Genomic DNA, 27,037 nt, shown 5'->3' on the forward strand with positions numbered 1-27,037 from the left:
GATATGATCACATATCTTGGTATTAAAGTTAGCAAAGATCAGAAAGAAAGGGCCAACTTATTTGGAAAGAGATTTAACTCCTGGTTATTAAAAGATCTTTCTTTATCTGGACGTGCACTTTGATCAAAATCTGAAGGTCTCTCCAGATTAGTTTATACCTCCCTTGCCTTGGATGTTCCTCTGTTAGTAACTAAAATTGATACTAAATTATTTAACTTCATATGGAGGAATATATGACCTCATGTCATTCACACCTCCATCTGCCCGATTTGCTTAACTGCCGTTTTTTCCCCCTCCATTTCGCTCTAGAGACTTGTTTTTAGTCTCTCAGGAAAATAATTTGTTTATATGCATTGTTTCTTTTTTCTAAACTCCTCTAATTGTCAGAAAAGTGTTTTTATGTAACTTCAATAGATTTTCAAGAATTTTCCTGAAATGTTTTGTGCTATGTCATTATTTAAGAAAAGCGGGAATATGTAGCACCCAAAGTGAGGGAGGGTTGAATGCTCTGGATTTTAAAACCTCTAATATAATATTTAAGATTAAATGGATACAAAACTATTTAAGAAATAAGGATTGCATTGGGAATATTATCCCTATAATATTCCAACAGATTGGTGGTCTAGAATTCTTACTCAAAAGCAACTTTGTTATGGGTAAAATCCCTATTAAGTGTGCAAACTTTCATAAACAGGTACTTCCAACCTGGAACCTCATGTACAAACACAATTTTTTCCCACATAGGTATACAATCTGGAATAATAAAGACATAAAATACAAAAACAAGTCTTTATTTTACCAAAACTGGTTTGACAGCAACATTATTTGGGTTAAACAATTATTGAATAATGATGGACAACTATATGATAGTCCAGAATTTATGAGAACACACAATTTTACATTCACTACTGAGGAGTATCAAATTGTTGTTAGAGCTGTCCCTAAAGGTGTCTTCTTTTAGGAGAATATAGCAAAACTCCAAGTGCAACTGTGAGGATTTTGTAGCCTCAATACAATTAGAAGGAATTTACATTTTAAACTATACATGTAATCTAATCAAATCAAATGTATTTATATAGCCCTTCTTACATCAGCTGATATCTCAAAGTGCTGTACAGAAACCCAGCCTAAAACCCCAAACAGCAAACAATGCAGGTGTAGAAGCACGGTGGTTAGGAAAAACTCCCTAGAAAGGCCAAAACCTAGGAAGAAACCTAGAGAGGAACCAGGCTATGAGGGGTGGCCAGTCCTTTTCTGGCTGTGCCGGGTGGAGATTATAACAGAACATGGCCAAGATGTTCAAATGTTCATAGATGACCAGCATGGTCAAATAATAATAATCACAGTAGTTGTCGATGGTGCAACAGGTCAGCACCTCAGGAGTAAATGTATCTCTACCGCTCCTGCTGTCTCTAGAGAGTTGAAAACAGCAGGTCTGGGACAGGTAGCACGTCCGGTGAACAGGTCAGGGTTTCATAGCCGCAGGCAGAACAATTGAAACTGGAGCAGCAGCACGGCCAGGTGGACTGGGGACAGCAAGGAGTCATCATGCCAGGTAGTCCTGAGGCATGGTCCTTGGGCTCAGGTCCTCCGAGAGAGAGAAAGAAAGAAAGAGAGAAAGAGAGAATTAGAGAGAGCATACTTAAATTCACACAGGACACCGGATAAGACAGGAGAAGTACTCCAGATATAACAGACTGCCCCCCGACACATGAACTACTGCAGCATAAATACTGGAGGCTGAGACATAACATATATATAAGGAAACTATGTCAATATGTTACTATTCCCTCTGCTAAAATGTACTTGAATGCAGCCCTAGGACAAGTGAACTGGAACAAAGTTTTGTTGTTGTCAAGTAAATATTGTATATCTAATAAGGTGAAAGAAGTATCATACAAACTCATTCATAGAATCTACCCAGTAAAGACCTTTATTATACACAGATTTAAAATAGCTATTGATAACAAATGTGTATTTTGTGGTTGTGACCCAGAAGCTCTTGACCATTTTTTGGGGGGCTGTTCTTATATAAGAAGATTTTGGAGTGAGTTAGAATATTTTTTTTTTAAAGAAACGACTATTAATGTTAATCTGAGAGACTGATATTATTTTATTTTGATCCGAATGATATGAACCCTGATTTAACTTTCATTGTTCATTTGTTTATCTTTCATAGAAGATTCTTTATCCATATAATGAAGTGGGCAGAGAACAAACCCCTTTTCACATTATTTAAGATCATTTCTAAATAATATTTAAATTCTATCAGTAAATATAAAAACAAAAAAGCAATATGCACCATAAAAGTATTCAACAAATTGAAAATGAATTTTGATATGTAATACCCCTGTCTGTTAGGTTAATGTACTCTTGTTTGTATATTTCAGTTTTTTTGTATTTGTTGTGTTCATAATATATATTTTTTTAAATTATAAAAAAATACAATATAAATGTCGGACAAAACAGACATCACAACAAGAGAGACAACACAACACTACATAAAGAGAGACCTAAGACAACAACATAGCAAGGAAGCAACACATGACAACACAGCATTGTAGCAACACAACATAACAACCACATGGTAGCAACACAACATGGTAGCAACACAACATGGTAGCAACACAACACGGTAGCGGCACAAAACATGGTGCAAACATTATTGGGCACAGACAACAGCAAAAAGGGCAAGAAGGTAGAGACAACAATACATCACACAAAGCAGGCACAACTGTCAATAAGAGTGTCCATGATTGAATCTTTGAATGAAGAGATTGAGATTTTTTTAAATCCAGTTTGAGTGTTTGTTGCAGCTCGTTCTAGTCGCTAGCTGCAGTGAACTGAAAATAGGAGCGACCCAGGGATGTTTGTGCTTTGGGGACCTTTAACAGAATGTGATTGGCAGAACGGCTGTTGTATGTGGAGGATGAGGGCTGCAGTAGATATCTCAGATAGAGGGGAGTGTGTCCTCAGAGGGTTTTATAAATAAGCATCAACCAGTGGGTCTTGCGACGGGTATACAGAGATGACCAGTTTACAAAGGAGTGCAGTGATGTGTCCTATAAGGAGCATTGGTGGCATATCTGATGGTCGAATGGTAAAGAACATCTAGCCGCTCGAGAGCACCCTTACATACCGATCTATAAATTACGTATCCGTAATCTAGCATGGGTTGGATGGTCATTTGAATCAGGGTTAATTTGCCAGCTGGGGTGAAAGAGGAGCGATTATGATAGAGGAAACCAAGTCTAGATTTAACCTTAACCTGCAGCTTTAACATGTGCTGAGAGAAGGACAGTGAACCGTCTAGCCATATCCCCAAGTACTTGTATGAGATGACTACCTCAAGCTTTAACCTGTTAGGTTGCAGCCCGACACCGGTACACTTATGACAACATCCAGCTCAAGTGCAGGGCGCGAAATTCAAAAGATATTTTTTTTAAATATTTAACTTTCACACATTAACAAGTCCAAGACACCAGATGAAAGGTGCACATCTTGTGAATCAAGCCAACATGTCCGATTTTTAAAATGTTTTACAGGGAAGACACAATATGTAAATCTATTAGCTAATCACGTTAGCAAAAGACACCAATATTCTTACTCCATCAGTTTATGACTCCATCAGTAGCTATCACAAATTCGGCCAAATAAGGATAAAAATAGCCACTAACCAAGAAACAACCTCATCAGATGACAGTCTGATAACATATTTATTGTATAGCATATGTTCTTTTTGAAAAATTTGCATATTTCAGGTATAATTCATAGTTTACATTTCAGCTACAATCAGAAATTGCACCGAAAGCAGCCATAATATTTACAGACACCAACGTCAAATACCTAATTACTCATCATAAAACATTTCTGAAAAATACATAGTGTACAGCAATTGAAAGACAGGCATCTTGTGATTCTAGACAATATTTACGATTTATTAAATGTTTTACAGCGCAAACAAAATGTAGCGTGATATTTGCATAGCCACAATAGCCAGAAACACTTGGGCGCCCACGACCAGTCAACATGCACGACAGATATATGAAATAACATCATAAATTGGGTCTTACTTTTGCTGATCTTTCATCAGAATGTTGAACAAGGTGTCCTCTGTCCAGATGAGTTTGGATTCAGAATGGCAAATTTCCCTCTTCACTTAGCATTGGCACTAGCCGAGTGGCACAAATCTCTCCGACGTAAACACAGTCAGAGGACGGAACACGGCAAAACTCCCGAAAAAATTTCAATAATCTGATTAAACTATATTGAAAAAACATACATTACGATGATATGTTCACATGTATCAAAAAAATTCAGAGCCGGGGATAGTTGTCGTCTATTACGGCAGCAAAACAGGAAGGCAATGGCACTTCCTTGTCGCGCGTTTCAGAGTACCGGAAGTGGACGGTCACGTCAAAGAAATAGCTTTTATTCCACCCCAGACCAAGATGAACACAAAATTTCTTCTCTCACATCCTCTTGACACCAAGAGGAAGGCGTATGGAGTGTAAGTAGACTCCTAAGTGTCATGACCATGTATAGGCATTAAGTTGAACAGAACACATATTTCTGACATTTCACTTCCTGGTCAGGGAAAGTGCTGCCAAATGAATTCTGTTTCACTCAGAGAAATAATTCCAATGGTTTTAGAAACTAGAGAGTGTTTTCTATCCAATATTAATGATAATATCCATATTGTACGAGCAAGAATTGAGTAGGAGGCCGTTTGAAATGGGCACGATTTCACTGGCTACTCAACACTTTCCCTTGCAGCCATAAGAAGTTTTAAACCCTCAGAGGTAGTAATAACACCTGTGGGAAGAGGGGCATTCTTCTTACCAAACCACATGACATTTGTTTTAAGGGTAGAAGCGTTGAAAAAGCTTGTTGGACACGAAGAAAGCTTTGTTGTAGAGCATTTAACACAAAATCCGGGGATGGGCCAGCTGAGTATAAGACTGTATCATCTGCATATAAATGGATGAGAGAGCTTCCTACTGCCTGAGCTATGTTGTCGATGTAAATTGAGAAAAGCGTGGGGCCTAGGAACAAGCCTTGGGTTACTCCCTTGTTGACAAGCAGTGACTGAGACAGCAGATTTTCCGATATTATACAATTCACTCTTTGAGTGAGGTATTTAGAAAACCAGGCCAAAGACCCCTCAGAGACACTAATATTCCATAGCCGGCCCACACGAATGGAATGGTCTACCGTATCAAAAGCTTTGGCCGAGTCAATAAAATAGCAGCACAATATTGCTTAGAATCAAGGGCAATGGTGACATCATTGAGGACCTTTAAGGTTGCAGTGGCACATCCATAACCTGAGTGGAAACCAGATTGCACACCAGAGTGTCACGTGCTCCCTCTCCAGCCTCTACGTCACCAGGCTGCTCGTTATGGCGCACACTTGTCACCATCATTATGCACACCTGCGCTTTGTCAGACTCAACTGGACTCCATCACTTCCTTGATTACCTGCCCTATATATGTCACTCCCTTTGGTTCCTTCCCCAGGCGTCGTTGTTTCTGTTTCTTGACTGTGCGTTGTTCGAGGTTCTTGTTCTTGTATTATGTTCCATTTATTTTTTTAAGACACTCACTCCCTGAACTTGCTTCCCGACTCTCAGCGCACGTTGTTATTATGTGGGAATGATGTTGCGTCCGGGAGCCACTACAGGCTCTCATGCCTCAGCCGGATCAACAGGTTCCCCTGCCTCAGCCAGCTCGTCGGGCTTTCATGCCTTCGCCGGATCACCAGGCTCCCCTGTTTCCACTGGCTCATCAGGCTCTCATGCCTCAACCATATTGCCAGGCTCCCCTGCCTCAGCCTGATTGTCTGGTTCCCACGTCACAGCCGGCGACAGGTTCCCGTGCATCAGCGGGGGTGACCGGTCTGCTCCTGATCCCTGGGATCGTCCCTTGGGTTGGCGTCCTGCGGCTGGAGCCGAACGCGCCGGGGAGGGGTAACGTCAGTTATGCTCTCTCTCCGGCGCTCTAGGTCACCATGCTCCTGCGTCTCAGCCGGATTTACCGGTTTCCTGCGCCTCTGCAGAGGTGACCGGTCCACTCCTGTTCCCCGGGATTGCCATTTTGGTCGGCGTCCTGCTGCTGGAGCCATGCGCCGGGGAGGGGGTACTGTCACGTGTGCGCCCTCTCCGGCCTCTAGGTCACCAGACTGCTCGTTATGGCGCACACCTGTCACCATCGTTACGCGAACCTGCGCGTCGTCAGACTCACCTGGACTCCATCACTTCCTTAATTACCTGCCCTTCTGACCCAGTAGTTCTTTTGGGGTCAAGTTTAACTTCTTATGGCTGAAGTCCTGGTAACGGGACCGATATGACAACAGCCAGTCGAAGTGCAGGGCGCCAAATTCAAAAAACAGAAATCTTATAATTAAAATTCCTCAGACATTCATGTGTCTTATATAATTTTAAAGGTAATCTTGTTGTTAATCCCACCAAAGTGTCCGATTTCAAATAGGCTTTTCAGAAAAAACACTACAAACGATTATGTTAGGTCACCACAAAACCACAATAAGCATAGACATTTTTTTCAGCTAAATATAGCTTCACAAAAACCAGAATAGAGATAAAATGAATCACTAACCTTCGATTATTTTCATCAGATGACACTCATAGGACTTCATGTTACACAATACATGCATGTTTTGTTTGATTATATTCATATTTATATAAAAAAATCTGAGTTTACATTGAGGCGACTAGATTCACTAGTTGCAAAAACATCAAGTGACTTTGCATAGCCCATCGTTTCAACAGAAATACTCATCATAAATATAGATGATAATACAAGTTATACACATTGAATTATAGATATACTTCTCCTTAATGCAACCGCTGTGTCAGATTTCAAAAAAACTTTACGAAAAAATAAATGCACGCTATAATCTGAGACGGCGCTCAAAAGTAGCATACCACAGCTGCAAAGATGGCGCCACCATAAACACAAAAATACATGATAAATATTCCATTACCTTTTATGATCTACATCAGAAAGCACACCAGAAATCCCAGGTCCACAATAAATGTTTGTTTTGTTCGAAAAAATCCGTTATTTATGTCCAATTGTTAGCGCGTTTGGTAAACATGTCCAAACGCTAATTCTGGTCAGCTTTATATCGGACAAAAACTTCAAAATGTGATATTCCGGTCGAAGAAACATTTCAAACTAAGTACTGAATCAATCATTAGGATGTTTTTAACATATATCTTCAATAAAGTTCCAACCGGAGTATTCGTTCTTGTCTGCATGAGCAATGGAACGTAGGTGACTTCCATGAAAAGAAAGCATGATCAGAAAATGGCTGCTTGATGGACACCTGACTGATTCTGCTATCATTCTCTCCCACAACATCATAGAAGTCGTGGAACCCCTAGGCAGTGCAACATCATTCATAACTCAAGTGGATTTCTTAAGGGACGCTGGTGAATACATACAGGCTCAGATTTCTGACTTCCTGTTTTGATTTCAACTCAGGATTTTCCCTGCCAATATGAGTTCTGTTAATCTCACAGACATAATTCAAACAGTTTTAGAAACTTTAGTGTTTTCTATCCAATACTAATAATAATATGCAAATATTAGGAACTATGACTGAGGAGCAGGCCGTTTGATATGGGCACCTTTCATCCAAGCTACTCAATACTGCCCCTTCAGCCATAAGAAGTTAAGGAGCTCCTTTAGCACCTTATACTCAGTGACCACCTGCAGGGAGAAACTTTATAGCGAGCAGGGGAAAAAGAGGGAGAAGCATCGGGGATAGTCACATTAGAAGGGGTGGGAGATGAGGAAATGTAAGACGGGCAAGGAGGCATGGCTGAGTCAAATTGGAATCCTGACTTAATGAAGTGGTGATAAAACTTCTCTAGGGTACGTGAGACGGTAGCGTCCCACCTCTTCAACAGCCAGTGAAACTGCAGGGCGCCAAATTCAAATACAGAAATACTCCTTATAAAAATTCAGAAAACAAAACATATTTTACATAGGTTTAAAGATTAACTTATTGTGAATCCAACCACGGTGTCAGATTTAAAAAAAATGCTTTATGACGAAAGCATACCTTACGATTATTTGAGAACATAGCCCAGCAGACAAATCATTACAAACAGTAACCAGCTAAGTAGAAGAGTTACACAAGTCAGAAATAGAGATAAAATTAATCCCTTACCTTTGATTATCTTCATATGGTTGCACTCAGCAGACATTAATTTACTCAATAAATGTTCCTTTTGTTCAATAAAGTCTCTTTATATCCAAAAACCTCTGTTTTGTTTGCGCGTTTTCTTCAGTAATCCACAGGCTCAAACGCAGTCAAAACAGGCAGACAAAAAATCCAAATTGTATCCGTAAAGTTCATAGAAACATGTCACACGACATTTAAATTCAATCCTCAGGTTGTTTTTAGCCTAAATAATCGATAACATTTCAACCGGACAATAACGTTGTCAATATAAAAGGTAAACAAGAAAGGCACTCAGTTGTGCGCATGAAAAAGCTCTGTGACACTTTAGGTTCCACTCATTCAGACTGCTTTTACTTCCTCATTTTTCAGAATACAAGCCTGAAACAATTTTCTAAAGACTGTTGACATCTAGGGGAAGGCATAGGACTCAAATTGCAGTTCCTAAGTCAATGGATACTGTAATGGCATTGAATAGAAAACGACAAACCCCCCCCCCCAAAAAATACTTCCTGAATGGATTTTTCTCATGTTTTCACCTGCCAAATCAGTCCTGTTATACTCACAGACACTATTTTAACAGTTCTGGAAACGTTAGAGTGTTTTCTATCCAAATCTACCAGTTATATGCATATTATATCTTCTGGGCCCGAGTAGCGGGAAGTTTAATTTGGGCATGCTTTTCATCCAAAATTCCGAATGCTGCCCCCTACCCTAGAGAAGTTAAAGAGCTCAGCCATGTGCTCCTTGTCAGTAACAACCACATCAACATTAATGAGGGACATGGGCAGCTGTGAGGAGGAGGGTTTATTCTCCAGGTCTTTAATGGTTTTCCAGAACTTCTTGGGGTTAGACCCACAGAGAGAGAACTGCTCCTTAAAGTTACTCACTTTGGACTTCTGGATAGCCAGAGTGCACTTAATTCTCATTTGCCTGAACGAGAGCTAGTCAGCATGAGTATGCGTGTTCCAAGCCTTTTGCCAAATGCAATTTGTGAGGTGGACTAATCATATTGTGCAGCAATTTCATAGAGAAACATGAATACAAAGCCAGCGAGAGGTGGTTAGAATAGGATGGGAGGCCAAAAGTCAGTGTAACCAATAGAGAGTCAGAGTCCCGAGTGTGGGAACAAACAGTCTGTCCCACGGTTGGGTAAAGACAGTTTGAAGTTAACAAAGTATGCCGGAGTCATGAGGCAAACAGCAAAATAGCAAAATGCACAATCATTTTTAAAAATATGTAACGACTTGGGGCTAGACATTGTAAGTTCAGAGTCACTCGCCCCAGTGCGTGTGTGCTGGAGGCGAACGAAAGCTCGGAGAGAGGGGTGAGTGTGGTGAGGGTACCTGTGCCAGACATGGGGAGACAGGCCAGGGCAGACGGTGAACAGATCGTCAGGTGGAATCCAGGTTGCAGCAGGCAATGGGAGTAGGTGTCACGCCAACTTGGGAGAAGCTTTTATTTCTGGATGAAGATTTCTTGTAGAAAATGCCAGTGAATGGGTCTGAAAAGAGGACACTTAAAAGACTCCTGCCACTTGTTGGGCCCAAAGGCCTTGATACCTTTTACTTCACACCTTAGTGCTAATTTAATTTCTATCTGGTCTGTCCTTGCAAGCTTGGGAGCCTTAACTAAACATTCAGTCCCCATAATGTAAAATATATCATTGTAATGTACCTTATTCTAATTTTTTTTATGTTTCATTTTCTTCTTGACTTTCAAAATAACATCAGACCAAACACTACTCCAGGACGGATGGTGTCCTCAGGTCTCTGCTGTTTGTTTGCTAGAGCACCCTCCGTATAGCTTGGAAAAAGGAAACCTTGGAAGCATTAATCTCTCCGGTTACTTTGGTCAAAAGTAGGTTGTAGGTTTGGAATTTTTAATGAACAGTTTTGCTGTGGAGGGTAGCATCCTGCATATGTACCTGCCGAAAAACCTAAGTTTATCTAACTCCAAATCTATCCTTTCGTTATAAACATGTTGAAAAATGTGAGTGCTCACCTGCAGCTGTGTCTCTCTCTGAGAGGGGGGGGGGGGGGGCATTTACCCTCAAATTTGAGTTGTTATATGATTTATTTGTAAAGCTATAGAATATTTGGTCTATTTTATTAACACATTTAGGGCCATTTATATGTGCTAAGTTTAGATCACAATACTTAAGGTGATACAGAAACTTGACTTCCTCTTTGGAACTAGGGGGTTATTCAGAACAACATGATAGCGACTGATAGCTGCAAATAGGAATGCTCTGGAAAACGTTGACATTTACAGCAGGTATTTGTCTGGATTAAAACAATATGGACATGCAAAATGTCCTTCAAGCACATTGAATATGTGACTATGTCCGTTTTAAAAACCTGCTTTCTTCTCAGTTTGGCATACTTTTTCACAGTACAGGTTTCCCATTTGTCTTCCACTAGGCTGCTTGCTGTTAAAGCTAGTATTAATTTGCTCTAAAGAGGGTAGTCTAATTAAAAACTATTTCATTTGGATTCCGATGGCTTGCTTGAAGGTGATGGGATGAGTGACACCCATACAGATTGTGTGTGGGATTTGTTGTGGTTGTGTTGGGTAGGTCCATGGCACTCAGGTGGTGACATTGAGTGGAAATTGTTTGCTTCCAGAAATCCCCAGGCTAAACATTCAGATCATTCCCCTTTCTAATTAACAGTAAATAGCTCACCTTCTGTTAATGTTTCTGCTTCACTCTTTCTCTCAGGAGGAGTATAGCATGTTTCAGGCTGTGGAGATAGCGCAAGGGCTGAATACTAACTTGTGGAACTCAGTTTTATTGTGTAAATCTCCTGTTGGCATCAACAGATAATGTATGCAAAGATTTGATTGTTTATCTCAAGCTAAGATTTTGGTTGAGGCTGAACACTATTGTTACTTGTTTATAGTTTACTTTAGTTAATACATTTGTTATTCGTTAATCTCCACGTTGTCTCCATTTTCGTTACGAGCCGGTTCGTGACAAGTTTTTATTATAACGTTGGTTCCTAGACATTTTGGCGTATAGTATTATTATGTGTTAATGCTATTTGGGATGCGCATTGGTTGCTATTCACTGCATAGTCTAGTAAGTGTTGGGTATAGTGTCTTAGAGACATATCAGTGTTTTTGGTTGTCTAGGGATGTCATCAAATAGGTGTGTTGCATGGATAAGTATGCCAGTAGGCCCAATTCTAGTGTTGTGCAAACTGGTACGAGTAATTTGTTTGGGAGAAAATGTGGAGTTAGTGTTTTAAAACTCTGTACAGTAGGTGCTTTGTTTGCATCTTTTGTGACATTTATTTGGAGTTGCGATGTTTGGTAGGCCCAGTGTTGGTTGCCTTTGGTAGACTTGCCACTGCGGTGGATAGTTGGTTGTGTGCTGCGTTAGAGAGTAACATTGGTTAGTTTCCAGGTCCCTGCCCAGGCTGGAACCTCTTGCTCTACTTGCTGTTGGGACATCGGTCCGAGGAGGTGAGTACAGTCAGTTGTGCACCTCAATGGGAGATTTGGGTAGGGTAGTGCTATTTGCAAACTGATGTTGTAGCCTTTATTTTCCTGTTAGGCTTTAGGAGTCTTATGGTGTAAAGAAAGACATCAGCGTTATTTCCGGTCACAACTTGCAGACTTGTTTACGTGCTGCTGTGCGCTTTGTTGCTAACCCTACTTTGTACTTTAAGGTTTTTACTTAACGTTTATATATTTTGTTTTTCCCTCGCTCTACTTTTTTCATTCAACTGTTTCACTCCGGACGCTTTATCTGGAAGTGGTTCGTCAGGACCTCCACCAGCCGAAGCTAAGTAGTAAAATTAACATCTTGGCCATGTTCTGTTATAATCTCCACCCGGCACAGCCAGAAGAGGACTGGCCACCCCTCAGAGCCTGGTCCTCTTTAGGTTTCTTTCTAGGTTCTGGCCTTTCTAGGGAGTTTTTCCAAGCCACCATACTTATACACCTGCATTGCTTGCAGTTTGGAGTTTTAGGCTGGGTTTCTGTACAGCACTTTGAGATATCAGCTGATGTAAGAAGGGCTTTATGAATAAATTTGATTTGATGCCTTGGGGGTAAAAACTGTTGAGAAGCCTTTTTGTCCGAGACTTGGCACTCCGGTACCGCTTGCCATGCGGTAGTAGAGAGAACAGTCTATGACTGGGGTGGCTGGGGTCTTTGACAATTTTTAGGGCCTTCCTCTGACACTGCCTGGTGTAAAGGTCATGGATGGCAGGCAGCTTAGCCCCAGTGATGTACTGGGCCGTACGCACTACCCTCTGTAGTGCCTTGCGGTCGGAGGCCGAGCAATTGCCGTACCAGGCAGTGATCCAACCAGTCAGGATGCTAACAATGTTGCTGCTGTAGAACCTTTTGAGGATCTCAGGACCCATGCCAAATCTTTTTAGTTTCCTGAGGGGGAATAGGCTTTGTCGTGCCCTCTTCACGACTGTCTTGGTGTGTTTGGACCATTCTAGTTTGTTGTTGATGTGGACACCAAGGAACTTGAAGCGCTCAACCTGCTCCACTACAGCCCCGTAGATGAGAATGGGGGCGTGCTCGGTCCTCCTTTTCCTGTAGTCCACAATCATCTTCTTAGTCTTGGTTACGTTGAGGGATAGTTTGTTGTCCTGGCACCACCCGGCCAGGTCTCTGACCTCCTCCCTCTAGGTTGTCTCGTCGTTGTCGGTGATCAGGCCTACCACTGTTGTGTCGTCTGCAAACTTAATGATGGTGTTGGAGTCGTGCCTGGCCATGCAGTCGTGGGTGAACAGGGAGTACAGGAGGGGACTGAGCACGCACCCCTGTGGAGATCCAGTGTTGAGGATCAGCGTGGCAGATGTGTTGCTACCGGTGTTAAATGCTGAGCTGTAGTCAATGAATAACATTCTCACATAGGTGTTCCTACTGTCCAGGTGTGAAAGGGCAGGGTGGAGTGCAAAAGACGCTGCATCATCTGTGGATCTGTTGGGGCGGTATGCAAATTGGAATGGGTCTAGGGTTTCTGGGATGATGGTGTTGATGTGAGCCATGATCAGCCTTTCAAAGCACTTCATGGCTATGGACGTGAGTTCCACGGGTCATTAGTCATTTAGGCAGGTTACCTTAGTGTTCTTGTGCACAGTCACTATGGTGGTCTGCTTAAAATATGTTGGTATTACAGACTTGGACAGGGAGAAGTTGAAAGTGCATGCTCGCAGTACACGTCCTGGTAATCCGTCTGGCCCTGCGGCCTTATGAATGTTGACCTTTTTACAAGTACAGGTACTTACTCACATCGGCTGCGGAGAGCGTGATCACACAGTCTTCCGGTACAGCTGATGATCTCATGCATGTTTCAGTGTTATTTGCCACGAAGCGAGCATAGAAGTTTAGCTCGTCCAGTAGGCTTGTGTCACTGGGCAGCTCTCGGCTGTGCTTCCCTTTGTAGTCTGTAATGGTTTGCAGGCCCTGCCACATCCGAAGAGTGTCAGAGCCGGGGTTGTACGACTCAATCTTACTCCCGTATTGAAGCTTTGCCTGTTTGATGGTTCGTCGGTAGGCATAGCAGGATTTCTTATAAGCTTCCGGGTTAGAGTCACGCTCCTTGAAAGCGGCAGCTCTAATCTTTAGCTCAGTGCGGATGCTGCCTGTAATCCATGGTTTCTCGTTGGGGTATGTACGTATGGTCACTGTGGGAACGATGTCATCGATGCACTTATTTATGAAGCCAATGACAGATGTGGTGTACTCCTCAATGCAATTGGAGGAATCCCGGAACATATTCCAGTCTGTGCTTGCAAAATAGTCATGTAGCTTAGCATCTGTGTCATCTGACAATTTTTCATTGATCTAGTCACTGGTGCTTCCTGCTCAAATTTTTTATTGTAAGCAGGAATCAGGAGAATAGAATTATGGTGAGATTTGCCAAATGAAGGGAAAGGGGGAGCTTTGTTTGCATCTCTGTGTGGAGTATAGGTGGTCCAGAGGTCTTTTCCCTTTGGTCGTACATTTAACATGTTGATAGAACTTCGGTTAAACTGATTTAAGTTTCCATGCATTAAAGTCCCCGGCTACTAGGAGCGCCGCCTCTGGGTGAGCGTTTTCTTGTTTGCTTAATTAAGGTATTTGTAAAGGTTAAAAATCGATCAAATTGAAGACGGGTCTATCTGTTTTCAATACAGGAGATCAACAAACTAACGCTACTTTTCTAGTCTTGCGCAACTCTCAAACAGTACACATGACCTTACACTGATTCCAGGTGGCTTTACTTCTTCATTGCACAAATGAACAACCTATTTCCAAAGAGTGGTGACATCCAGTGGAAGCGGTAAGAACTGAAAACAGGGTGATTAGAAATCCAGTATTCCAATGAAAACTCATTGAACAGACAGTGACTTGAAAATAATAATAATAATTAATGGTTAGTCCTCGGGGTTTTGCCTGCTACATAAATTCTGTTATACTTACAGACATGATTCAAACAGTTTTAGAAACTTCAGAGTGTGTTCTATCCAAATCTACTAATAATATGCATATCTTATATTCTGGGGATGAGTAGGAAATTGAAATTGGGCACGCTATTTATCCAATAGTGAATTTGCTGCCCCCTGTCCTAGAGAAGTTTATGCAACCGCTGTCAGATTTCAAAAAAACTTTGCGGAAAAAGCAAATCATGCAATAATCTGAGACGGAGCTCAGAAAAATAGCCAAATTATCCGCCATGTTGGGGTCAACAGAACCCAGAAAATACATGATAAATGTTTCCTTACCTTTGATGAACTTCATCAGAATGCAGTCCTAGGAATCCCAGGTCCACAATAAATGCTTGATTTGTTCGATAATGTCCATTATTTATGTCCAATTAGCTACTTTGGTTAGCGCCTTTGGTAAACAATTCCAAAGTCACAAAGCGCCTCCACTATAACGTGAAGAAATGTCCAAAAGTCCATAACAGTCAGTAGAAACATGTCAAACGATGTACTGAATCAATCTTTAGAATGTTGTTAACATACATCTTGAATAACGTTCCAACCGGAGAATTAGATTGACTTCAGAAGAGTGGTGGAACGGACGTCCTCCTCATGTGAAGGCGCATGGTGAATACGTGATTAGCTCGTGGCAGTGATTACTCATTCCTGTCTCCTTCGGCCCCCCTTCACATTAGAGTCATCAGACAAAGTTCTGTTGACTGTTGACATCTAGTGGAAGCCGTAGGAAGTGAAAACTCTTCCATATCGCAATGTAATTTCATTGAGAGCTTGGTTGAAAATCTGCCACCACAGAAAAAATTCAAACAGGAAGTGGAACTTCTCAGGTTTTTGCCTGCCATATGAGATCTGTTATACTCACAGATATAATTCAAACAGTTTTAGAAACGTCAGAGTGTTCTATCCAATATGAATAATAATATGAATATATTAGCAACTGGGACTGAGGAGCAGGCCGTTTAATATGGGCACCTCTGTGCACCTTTCATCCAAGCTACTCAATACTGCCCCTGCAGCCATAAGAAGTTAAGGCGGAATGCAGCTGATTCAATGCTATCCTGTGCCAGCCTCTGACTATACTTCTGCTTGGTGTGTGCAATAAATATATTTGAATTTTCTTTTTATACTCTTCTTGCACACCACCATTTCCATGAAACTACTCAATATCTAGTTCAGTTGATATGGTTTTGATATTCAGAGCTTTTTGTACTGTATAGTAGTAGATCAGTATTCATATAGAGTACATTAATGCATTTTGTGTTATATTTATTGCCACATTGAGAGAGAACTTACCCTCCTCTCCCTCTCTACCTTTCATCCCTGTATCCAGTGTGGAGAGTATTACCACTGATTTTTCCTTTCCCCTCTCAGCCTTTCCACTGATCGGAAAAACAAGGTTAGGAGTTAATGGAATGGGATGGTAAAGAGCTTTCAAAATAATGTCTGTTGCTAATAGAAAAGTTTGTGGCACCCTGTACTGATACCTCGCCTGTCAAAAGGGTATGCCAAGGACACAAATTGAAAAATAAAAATGGAAAAATGCTTGATCTGTGTTTTTCTTTTTTGTCTGTCTATTCGTCCTCTCTGCTCTTGAACAAATAAATACTTCACAGAAAATGGGTAAATGGTCATGTTCACCACGCAAAACGTGTTTATTTGAGTCTGGCGTCTGCCGTGTGTCACGATATGCACTTCTGGCCTGCAGAGGCGTATTCTGTTCAACCTGCTCCTGTACCCTCTTGATGAGTTCTAAACACCTCAAGAAATACTCAGTATCCTAGCAGATTCGTTGATGCAGATTTTGTTAACTAGTCACACCAAGGACTCCAAACAAATCAGCACATGCAGTATGTTATCTCCATGCAGTAGCAGAGCCTAAACCTGCCAGTCTACTGTCCACTGACAATCTCAAAATATCCCTGGAACATTTTAGAAGCCCACATGAATCAAGGGGCTCAGAAACACTGTACCTAAATGATTGATACATCCCTCTCCATAGAGCTTGCTAACTCAGTTCCAGTCCTGGAGCAAGTTAATGTTTTAAGCATCTCCATCCTAAATATGTGTGTCACTCCTTGCTTTATAAGCTGGGCTTGTCGCTAAACTTTTCAATTAGGCACTAAGCCTCCTCTGAAGAGGTTAGGAGTTATGCAACACCACACATTATGTATTCAACACTCACTGTAAGTTTGCACTCAGGCTTTGTGACCTTCTCTGACAAAGTGAGTGAATAAGGGCCTCGGATCAAAGTGTTATCACATTAAAGGGAGTCTGAGAACAATATAGTGTGCCCTCTTCATTCTGTGTGGTCAAGCACAGAGGGAGCAGTATAGTGAGCATGCCCCATGAGAGTGCTGCCCTGATACCTGGGTAATATTGCCAACTGAGCATATCGTACTGGCTTACAGAGTAAACATCTTAACTGGGTTTTGACACCAATATGCACAGCCTGGGATAACAGTGTCTTTCTTGAAAGGCATACTTTGGCATTTTGGATACCATTTTTATGTCTCTGTGTTCAGTTTGAAGGAAGATGTTATCTAGCGTGTCTAACGATGACTGGAAGTCTATGGTATCTGCTAACATAATAGCAAATAGCCATTGACTTACAGTTATTTGACATGCTAGCAGATAACCATAGACTTTCAATCATTGTGCTAGTTAACACTAGTTAGCATTGGCTCGCGAAACTACCTCTAACTTCCTTCATACTTGACACAGAGACATAAAAATGGTATCCACAAGTTCATGTGACTCTGGGGAAACAGAAAAAGGACATTATTGCCAAAATCCTGAAGTAACCCTTTAAGTGAAATGTCAAGATGTTATAGAAAGATATATTAGAGCCACTGGCCATTCACCGGTCTCCTTTCGCTCTTGGTAGAATGTATATATCATATTATGATACTGTATTCTAACCCTCATAAATCATTCCCCATGGAGCCAGAGTCTGTTTGTCAGTGGGCGACACAAACACACACACACACACCCTGTGCCCATCACTGAATAAATATTCTAAGACGGGAAGCAACACAAGTTGAAGTTAGTAGTGTATACTGTTTTTTATTCTGCCAATTGTATTTATTTTATTTATTTCACCTTTTTTTAACCGGGTAGGCCAGTTGAGAACAACTTCTCATTTCCAATTGCCACCTGGCCAAGATAAAGCAAAGCAGTGTGACAAAAACAACAACACAGAGTTACACATAAACAAACGTACAGTCAATAACACAAAATAAACTCTCTGTTAGTATACATTGAACACTGGCAAATGAAAACGGAAATACTTCTCAGCTGATATTGATAATATAAATGGAATTGTGCATTAGCAATTCCCACTATATGTATTGTAAATTCACAAATATAACTAGCAACTGTAGACTTCTTTCACATAGGATAAGGATGGAAGATGGTCTCTTATGGTTGATTCATCTCGATTAAAAACCAGTGGTGGCTACACTTGGAAACCATGTATTTGATGTATTGGATACCATTCTACTGATTCTGCTCCAGCCATTCTCACGAACCCTCCACCCCAATTACGGTGCCACCAACCTCCTGTGATTAAAACACATATAGGTACATCGTTTTTTTTAGGTCAAGGATATACTATATAGGGTTTCATCTGGAAATGGCATTTGTAAACATGCTAAGCTTCCTCATCCAAAATGCTATGATAAAAAAACGGTAAATGTTTTATAAATATTTCACAGTGAAATGCTTTATTGCATTGAAATCAAATCAAATGTTATTTTAACAGTTGTAGACTAACAGTGAAGTGATTAATTACGGGTCCTTTGCCAACAATGCAGAGTTAAATAGTGCCACAGTGATTTACAAATAAAAATAAAGAGTAAAATAACATGACTATATATAAGGAGTAGAAAATAACATGGCTATATAGAGGGAGTACCAGTACCGAGTCGATGTACATATAGGTATGGGTAAAGTGACTAGCAGCAGCGTATGTGGTGAGTGTGAACGTGTGTGTGTGTGGCGTCAGTGTGCATATGTAGTGTGTGTATGTGTGTGTTGGGTTGTCAGTGTGAGTGTGTGGGTAGAGTCCAGTGTGTGTTCATAGAGTCAGTCAAAGAGAGTTCGTGCAACAAAAGGTCAATGCAGGTAGTCCGGGTAGCCATTTGAGTAGCTACTTAGCAGTCTTGTTTATAAGTCTTATGCCTTGGGGGTAGAAGCTGTTCAGGGTCCTGTTGGTTCCTGACTTGGTGCATTGGTATCGCTTGCCGTGCGGTAGCAGCAAGAACAGTCTGTAGCCTGTGTGGCTGGAGTCTTTGACAATTTTTTTGGCCTACCTCTGATACTGACTAGTACAGAGGTCCTGGATGGCGCAGTAATGTACTGGGCTTCTCAGGGGTGCGTGCTTAGTCCCCTCCTGTACTCCCTATTCACCTACGACACCATCATTAAGTTTGCCGACGACTATGAGACAACCTATAGGGAGGAGGTCAGAGACCTGGCAGTGTGGGGCCAGGACAACAACCTCTCCCTCAACGTCAGTAAGACAAAGGAGCTGATCGTGGACTACAGGAAAGGGAGGGCTGAGCATGCCCCCATTCACATCGACGGGGCAATAGCGGAGCTGGTCAAGAGCTTCAAGTTCCTAGGTGTCTACATCACTAAGGATCTATCATGGTCCAAACACAACACAGTTGTGATAAGAGCATGACAACGCCTCTTCCTCCTAGGACATTTCTTTATGTTAAGGTACAGGGAGGAAGAGAAAAATACCCCTGGTTAAACCATCTGAACTAGATGAATTATCCTGACTGGGAAAAAGAGAATGTATCTAGCCTGGATCCCTGGCTGTTCTCGCCAGGTGGTGCTTTACTTTCCACTTACATCTCCAGAGGGGGGGTGGAAAGCTACAGAGCACAATCGCCTACAGGCGCTGGCCATAGCAGTGTGCAATAGCTAAAATGAAGTGCATTCAGACAGTAGGAGGCGGGGTGGTGGTGGAAACCAGAGATGGAACAGTGGGGGGAATGGTAGTGTATTACATTTGTTGGCATACTTGGGAGCAAGGCTTTGACCAGGAACCTAAAAACAATGTTGCTGCCACTGTACCAAAAATCCTGTGTAACGATGTGCGCTGAGAGTCGGAAAGCAAGTTCAGGGAGTGAGTGTTTTAATAAATAAAGACAACATAATACAAAATAGAAACACGGACAACACACAGACATGACACAGGAACAGAAACAATGACGCCTGGGGAAGGAACCAAAGGGAGTGACATATATATGGAAGGTAATCAGGGAAGAGTCCAGGTGAGTCTGATGAATTGCAGGTGGCATAACGATGGTGACAGGTGTGCACCATAACGAGCAGCCTGGTGACCTAGAGGCCAGAGAGGGAGCACAAGTGACAGTACCCCCTCCCGACGCTGACAAAAATTATCCCGGGGATCAAGAGCGGACCGGTCACCACTACTGAGGCGCGGGAACCTGTCACCGGCTAGAGTGCGGGAACCTGACAGAGCGGCTGAGGCAGGGGAGCCTGGAGATCTGTCTGAGGCATGAGAGCCTGTAGTGGCTCCCAGACCGGACGTCATTCCCCCTGAAAAAAAATGTGCAAAAAAAATCCCTGATGCTTCCTTAAGTGAGGCATTATTCTGTAACCATGTGCCCTGAGTGTTGGGAAGCAAGTTCAGGGAGTGAGTGTTTTAACTTCTTGAGAATACAGGGGGTGCTTTTTTCGCATTAGCATAATTTCCTCTACAGATTCAACTGCCTCTTATTCAATTATTGCTCTTACTATATGCATATAATTAATACCATTGGATAGAAAACAATCTATAGTTTCTAAAACCGTTTCAATTTTGGTTCTGAGTGAAACAGAAGTCATTTGACAGCACTTTCCCTGACCAAGAAGAAGAATGCAAGATGTGTATGCTCGCTTCAACGCTCTGCCTATATATGGTCACACCACCTATGACCCGAAACACACTTCATTCGTCTTCCTCTGGGTGTCAAGAGGACGTCAGAGGAGACATTTTTTGTTTATCTTGTACTGACGTGAAATAAGACCTATTTCTTTGGCGTGACCGACAACTTCCGGTTCTCTGAATCGCGCGATTTTGAGGTGCGATTGTCTACTGTTATGCTGCCGTTACGGATGAAAACTATCTCCGTCTCGAAGTTTGTTTGATACATGTGACCATATCATCTTAATGTATGTTTTTTCAATATAGTTTAATCAGATTATTTGAATTTTTTCGGGAGTTTTGCCGTGTTCCGTTCTGTGAGTTTTTTTACTTTGGACAGAACCGTGCCAGTCGACCAGTACCTATGCTAAATGAAGAGGGAAAGTGGCCATTATGAATGGATTGAACGACTCATCAGGACTAAGGACACCTTGATCAACATTCTGATGAAAGATCAGCAATAGTAAGACCCAATTTACGATGTTATTTCATATATCTGTCGTGCATGTGAACTGGTCGGGCGCGCCCAGCTGGTTCTGGCTGGCGTGGCTATGCTAATTTAGCGCTACATTTTGTTTTCGCTATAAAACATTTAATAAATCTGAAATATTGTTTGGATTCACCAGATGTTGGGCTTTCAATATCTGTACGCTGTGTATTTTTTCTGAAATGTTTTAAGACAAGTAATTAGTTATATGACGTTGGTCTCTGTAATTGTTCTGGCTGCAATGTAGAACTGTGATTTATACCTGAAAAATGCACATTTTTCAAAAAAAAACTATGCTATACCATAAATATGTTATCCGACTGTCATCTTATGAAGTTGTTTCTTGGTTAGTGGCTATATATATTTTTATTTAGTCGAATTAGTGATAGCTACTGACGCAGGAAAAAACTGTTGGAGTAAAAAAATTGTGTCTTTTGCTAACGTGTTTAGCTAATAGATTTACATATTGTGTCTTCCCTGTAAAACATTATAAAAATCTGAAATGGTGGCTTTATTCACAGGATCTGTATCTTTCATTAGGTGTCTTGGACTTGTGATTTAATGATATTTAGATGCTACTATTTCATTGTGACGCTATGCTAGCGATGCTAATCAGTGTGGGGGGGTGGGGGGTGCTCCCGGACCCGGGGTAAGTGCTCGGTAGAGGTTAATAAATAAAGACAACATAGTACAAAATAAGAAACACGAACAACGCACAGACATGACACAGGAACAGAAACAATAACGCCTGAGGAAGAGGCCAGGTGAGTCTGATGACACACAGGTGCACATAACGATGGTGACAGGGGTGCGCCACAATGAGCAGTCTGGTGACCTAGAGCCCGGAGAGGGAGCACACGTGACAGCCTGGACCTGTTAACGGGGAGACCTGGGTTTAACGAGGTGGTCTGTTGCTTCAAACAAGCACATCAAAAGCTACCATGCATTGCCGCAAATAGCTGTCTGATGGTGTGCTAGGGTCAGCTGGTGAAGTGAAAAGGCAACAGGGTGGTGACTTGTTTTTAGACTTCACAAATGCATGCTGTGACTCAACTGCTTGGAATACTGTAACTGCAGACTGAGATAATGGGCATTTGCACCTGCCTCCCCAGCCAACAAGTATTAGACCTGTGGTGTATATTCAGATAAAACTGCATGAATATATTTAAATTACACTGTAGTTCAAGAAAATGACATAATACCCACTGGGCACAAATGTCAATTCAATATCTATTCCACATTGGTTTAATGCAATTTCATTGAAATGACATGGAAGCGACATTGATTCAACCAATGTGTGCCCAGTGGTTATGTACATGTAAACAATAACTTTTGAGACATGGATTAAATAATGTTTCCCTGTTTCCGAGCCACATATCATTTTTCATGTGAGCTGAAATGGACTGGGAGCTGCATGTTTCTCTGGGCTGCTCCGTTCACAGCTGGGCAAGACCAGGTCAGAACACTGAGAAGGATCTGAATTGCTCTAATGTCAGAGTCAGATAGCAGAGAGAACAAAGAGTACACCCCCACATTCACACTGCATGCTGAAGGTGCTCTAACAAAATCACGCTGCCAGTAATGAGAGGGCTATGAGATCCAGCGTTCATAGTTTAGTCTTATAATTCTTTAGAGTCTAAGACATTGAGGGAGGGGGTGGCTAAACTGACATATTGAATTGCTTTAAGATAGTCATACTATGGATCATTTAGCTATTTGATATTGAGTTTTAGAACCTCAGGTATCAAAAGAATACATAAAAAAAAATGTTGATAAAATATTGATTTTGGCCTTTAGTACTAAAGCTCATAGAAACGCAATGAATAACAAACATGGCAAACATGACAGTCAAAAAATAACTAATAAGAAGCAAGGTTTTAAAGTGTCTGCCCTAAATCTAGGAGATATTAAACCCCCCCCCCCACATATTTAATCCCTTTTTTGGGTAGGCACTACCTTCATACTTTTCTATACTGTTTTCTTACATACCATTTGAATTGTTTAAACCGGTATCGGTTACCTTCAGATGAGTCCAGTAGAGTATCTCTCCTTTCCACAGCGGGGTTCAATTAGTTTGTAGCCCAAATGGTTTTTCAGACGCTACCGAACAGAAGTTGGCACATCTACAGTACAGATTCCAGATGAGTCTCCTGATACTTGTGGGGGTCGTAGAGCAAAATGGAGAGCACCATCGTGTTCGTGAGTGTCTCCCCTTTCCACCAGTGAATAGTTTGTAGGGCAAACCATTCAGACGCTACAGGTGTTTAAGTGAGAAGACCCATTTTTGGAATGTCTCATGGTATGACAAACACCGCTCTAGCTCTGCCACCTTTCACCGCAGACGCCACTTTGCATCAATCGACTCTAGGGGGTTAAACGCTGCTGCCGTACAGCTCCACATCTACTAAACAGATACTCCTAATCGAAGGGAATGCATTATGGAACACCCAATCAGGACTGAGCATTGCAGAGGTTAATCTGTGTTATTTGTTGTCAGTGAGAAGCGGGGGGTATGGGTATTAGGGGAGGCAGAGGGTAGCCCAACGCTCTCCTGCTTCGCTAACATGGAGGAAACAGAACCCCACCGCTGCTTGTGTTTACGTAACTCCACAGTGGGACATTGTTTGCTTTGCTGGTGTCACAGACTCTGAGATAACCTCGCTCCAACCAGAGGTTTAATTAGTTAGACCCTGTGTTAGAGGGATCAAAGAGGAGGTGGGAGGGGATCACATGGGAGGGGACCACACGGCCTCTACTTTGGGCCAACTCTATCTCAAAACACAACACTTACACTGATGCAACCTACAGCTAAACAGAAAATGTTTTGAAATCCCTGCTGGACCGAAACAAACACATAACATGCATGCCTGATCAGCAAAATTAATTGGGAAAATAATATTAAGAAATATTATGGTACCCACTCACAAGGAGGGTCATGAATTGACTTACAGTACATGCAAATCCTGAATTTATCAGCTTACCTACAGGATTTCGCAGATGCCTGGAAATCTAAATAAAGTCCTAGAAGTTAGAATATGAGACTGGATGATGCGTACTTATCAGATGCTGTGTCAAATCTCAGATGTGCTTTTGGGCACGAACATTCAATAAATACATTTTAGAGAATCATTTGTAGACTGCAAATTGACCACAATAATTCCAGTTATAATGTATGACTAGAACATAATAATTTTAAAACTTGATTACATTTGTATACAATCTCTCTATTATGCGTAGGAATACTTGGGAACAGAATTCTTACATTAAAATCACTTGGAGCTGATTTCCTGGTGTTTTTACAGTCTATTATGTCCAACAATGAAAATATATATATTTTTAAATATTTTTATTTTTTTGCTCAGAAAACTTGGAGTGCCAAATAAAACCACTGCCTCATGCTTCACCTCCCCATTCACTGAACCTTCTTCCAGCCAGGATAATGGCAGCAATAGACGGATATAAACAAAGCAAATGTTTTGCTTGATAATTATCAGCTAGATATGTGAATCCTAATAATATAGCCAGCCAGCAGTTAGTTAAACAGGCTAAACCAGGGGTGGGCAAACTTTTTGACTCGCGGGCCACAACGGGTTCTAAAATTTGACAGAGGGCCGGGCCAGGAGCATTTGGAGGGAGTGTTTGGGCCGGATATACTAAAGCATTAAATGTAGTGTGTGCAAACCTCATAGCACAGTAAGAACACTACAACCCAATTTATTAACTGTCTTTCAAATGTGAAAAATAGCCCTTATCAGTTAATAAATTTGTCTCAAGGAATATGCAAGATATGGCATTTACATACTATTTCGCAGATACCGGGATGAGGAAATGTAAATAGATTAAAATAACATACGCACTGTGATTTATCAAGATTGCGTCTGTTTTTAATAAGTTTCAATCGAAGGTGCAAAGATAAAGAAATCAAAATTTATTGAAAAATGGAATCACTTTCAACATTCAAAACATATTATTACACAACGAAATACTCAAGCTCAATAATATCTACTTGTGTTAAACTCCGCAAAATCATGGATGGATTGTCCTGACCGCGCGCTCTACAAACTCGCCACGGACGCCCTCGCCTTCACGCGCAAACAGTACACGTGTATCGTTGCCAAGCACACAGACATAGGCTGTATTAAATATCCTACCTGCAGCTGAAAATTTAAATTTAAATTAAGAGCGATGTGCGGCGTGTTAATAAAGCTACTGTACCGCTGCTGTGCGTAAATGCGCATTGCTCTTAATTAAAAGACGCACTTCCAAACTTTCCATATGCATTTTTTCATAACACAGCAGAAAAACTCACCATTTCAGTGGGAACAGTGTTGTTTGTCTCCCTTTTTTGCCAGTGCATCAAAGTCTGGAGTTAGTTTTGTTGTGGCAATTCTCAGGACAGATCTGAGGTGTTGGTCAGTTAACTTGGATCTGTGATGGGCTTTGTTGATTTTCATGACGCTAAACGTCTGCTCACACACGTAGGTCGAGCCAAACAACACCAGCATCTTCTGCGCCGTCCTCCGGAGGTTTGGAAACGTGGTCTCGTTAAGTGAAGCGTAAAAGTCATTCAGTTTAAGAGACTTGAACTGAATGAACTGATTTTGCTAAACTGATTTTTTCAAACTTGGCTTTGCTCTCCGGACACAAGAGACCTGCTGTCTCTACCATGCACTCTTTCAAAAACTCGCCTTCGGAGAAAGGCTTGCTAGCCTTTGCTAATTTGAATGCCAGCAAATAACTTGCCTTGGTACTTGACTCTTGAATTGCAGTTTGTCGGTGAAAAAAGTTCTGTTGACTCTGTAAATTAGCTGCCAACCTCTGAGCAGTAGCCGCCCGTTCTTGTGTTGACTGCTTGCTAGCATAGTTTGCATGCTTCGTGGCAAAGTGACGGCTGATATTGTACTCTTTGAAAACCGCAACAGCTTCTTGGCATATCAGACATACAGCCGTTGATCGGACTTCAGTGAAGAAGTATTTTGTTGTCCACTCCTTATTAAACACTCGGCATTCGCTGTCCACTTTCCTTCTCTTTGGTCCGCTCATTTTCACAGAAGGGCTTAATGGTGACGTGAAACGAAGTGACAATTAAAGTGAAATAAAGAGAAATACGCGCCACTCCAACAACGGTCAATGTGTTTTGAGTGCGCCATCTATTGGGGAAACGTGGGCATTGCAGGGAAAGGGGAAAAAAAGGAGGTTTTTACTATAATTTGGACAAGTTCGGCGGGCCGGATTAAAAAGCCTAACGGGCCGTATGTGGCCCGCGGGCCGTAGTTTGCCCATGTCTGGGCTAAACACTACTTAAAGCCTATGTTATGCAAGGTAGATGTACATTTTTAATGGGAAGCTACCAATTTTTCATGGCTAGCTAGCTAGCCAGTTAGCCCTATTGACTTCCCATGGACTTACCCATTGACTGAACAGTTTTCCAGCCAGGACAATGGCAATAGAGATGAAACATGAAATACACAAAGCAACCGTTTTATATACAAAGCAAACATTTTACTTCATAACTATTAGCTAGCTATATGTGAATCGTAATAATGTAGCTAACCAGATAGTCTAAGGATCGGAGCCTTCTCTTCAATTTCCGCCTAAAATATCATACCCAAATCTAACTGCCTGTAGCTCAGGACCTGAGGCAAGGATATGTATATTCTTGCTACTATTAGAAAGGAAACACTTTGAAATGTGTGGAAATGTGAAATTAATTTAGGAGAATATAACACATTTGATCTGCTAAAAGATACAACAAACCAAAAAACATGCATTTTATTTTTTTACATTTGTATCATCTTTCAAATGCAAAAGAAAGGCCATACAATGACCTAGGATACTCAGTGTAGTTTAGATGTTGTCCACAAGAGGGCAGCAGTTTGTGTGAAAAGTTTCAGACTGATACATTGAACAATGACAACCCTACATCATATTTTTTATCAAGTCCCTCAAGAG

At 41.4% G+C, this 27,037-nt stretch overlaps 1 long non-coding RNA gene across 1 annotated transcript; it reads right to left on the reverse strand.

Moving 5' to 3' along the window:
- Nucleotides 1-775: 775 nt before the first annotated feature.
- Nucleotides 776-26,367, reverse strand: LOC129855427 (uncharacterized). The gene is made up of 2 exons (XR_008759511.1): nt 25,395-26,367; nt 776-1,588 (listed from the first exon to the last, which is right to left on the reverse strand). It is a non-coding gene; the product is annotated as an uncharacterized LOC129855427 (long non-coding RNA).
- Between the last annotated feature and the right edge of the window lie 670 nt (nt 26,368-27,037).

The sequence above is a fragment of the Salvelinus fontinalis genome, chromosome 5 (genome assembly GCF_029448725.1).
Source record: "Salvelinus fontinalis isolate EN_2023a chromosome 5, ASM2944872v1, whole genome shotgun sequence".
Taxonomy (NCBI): Eukaryota; Metazoa; Chordata; class Actinopteri; order Salmoniformes; family Salmonidae; genus Salvelinus; species Salvelinus fontinalis.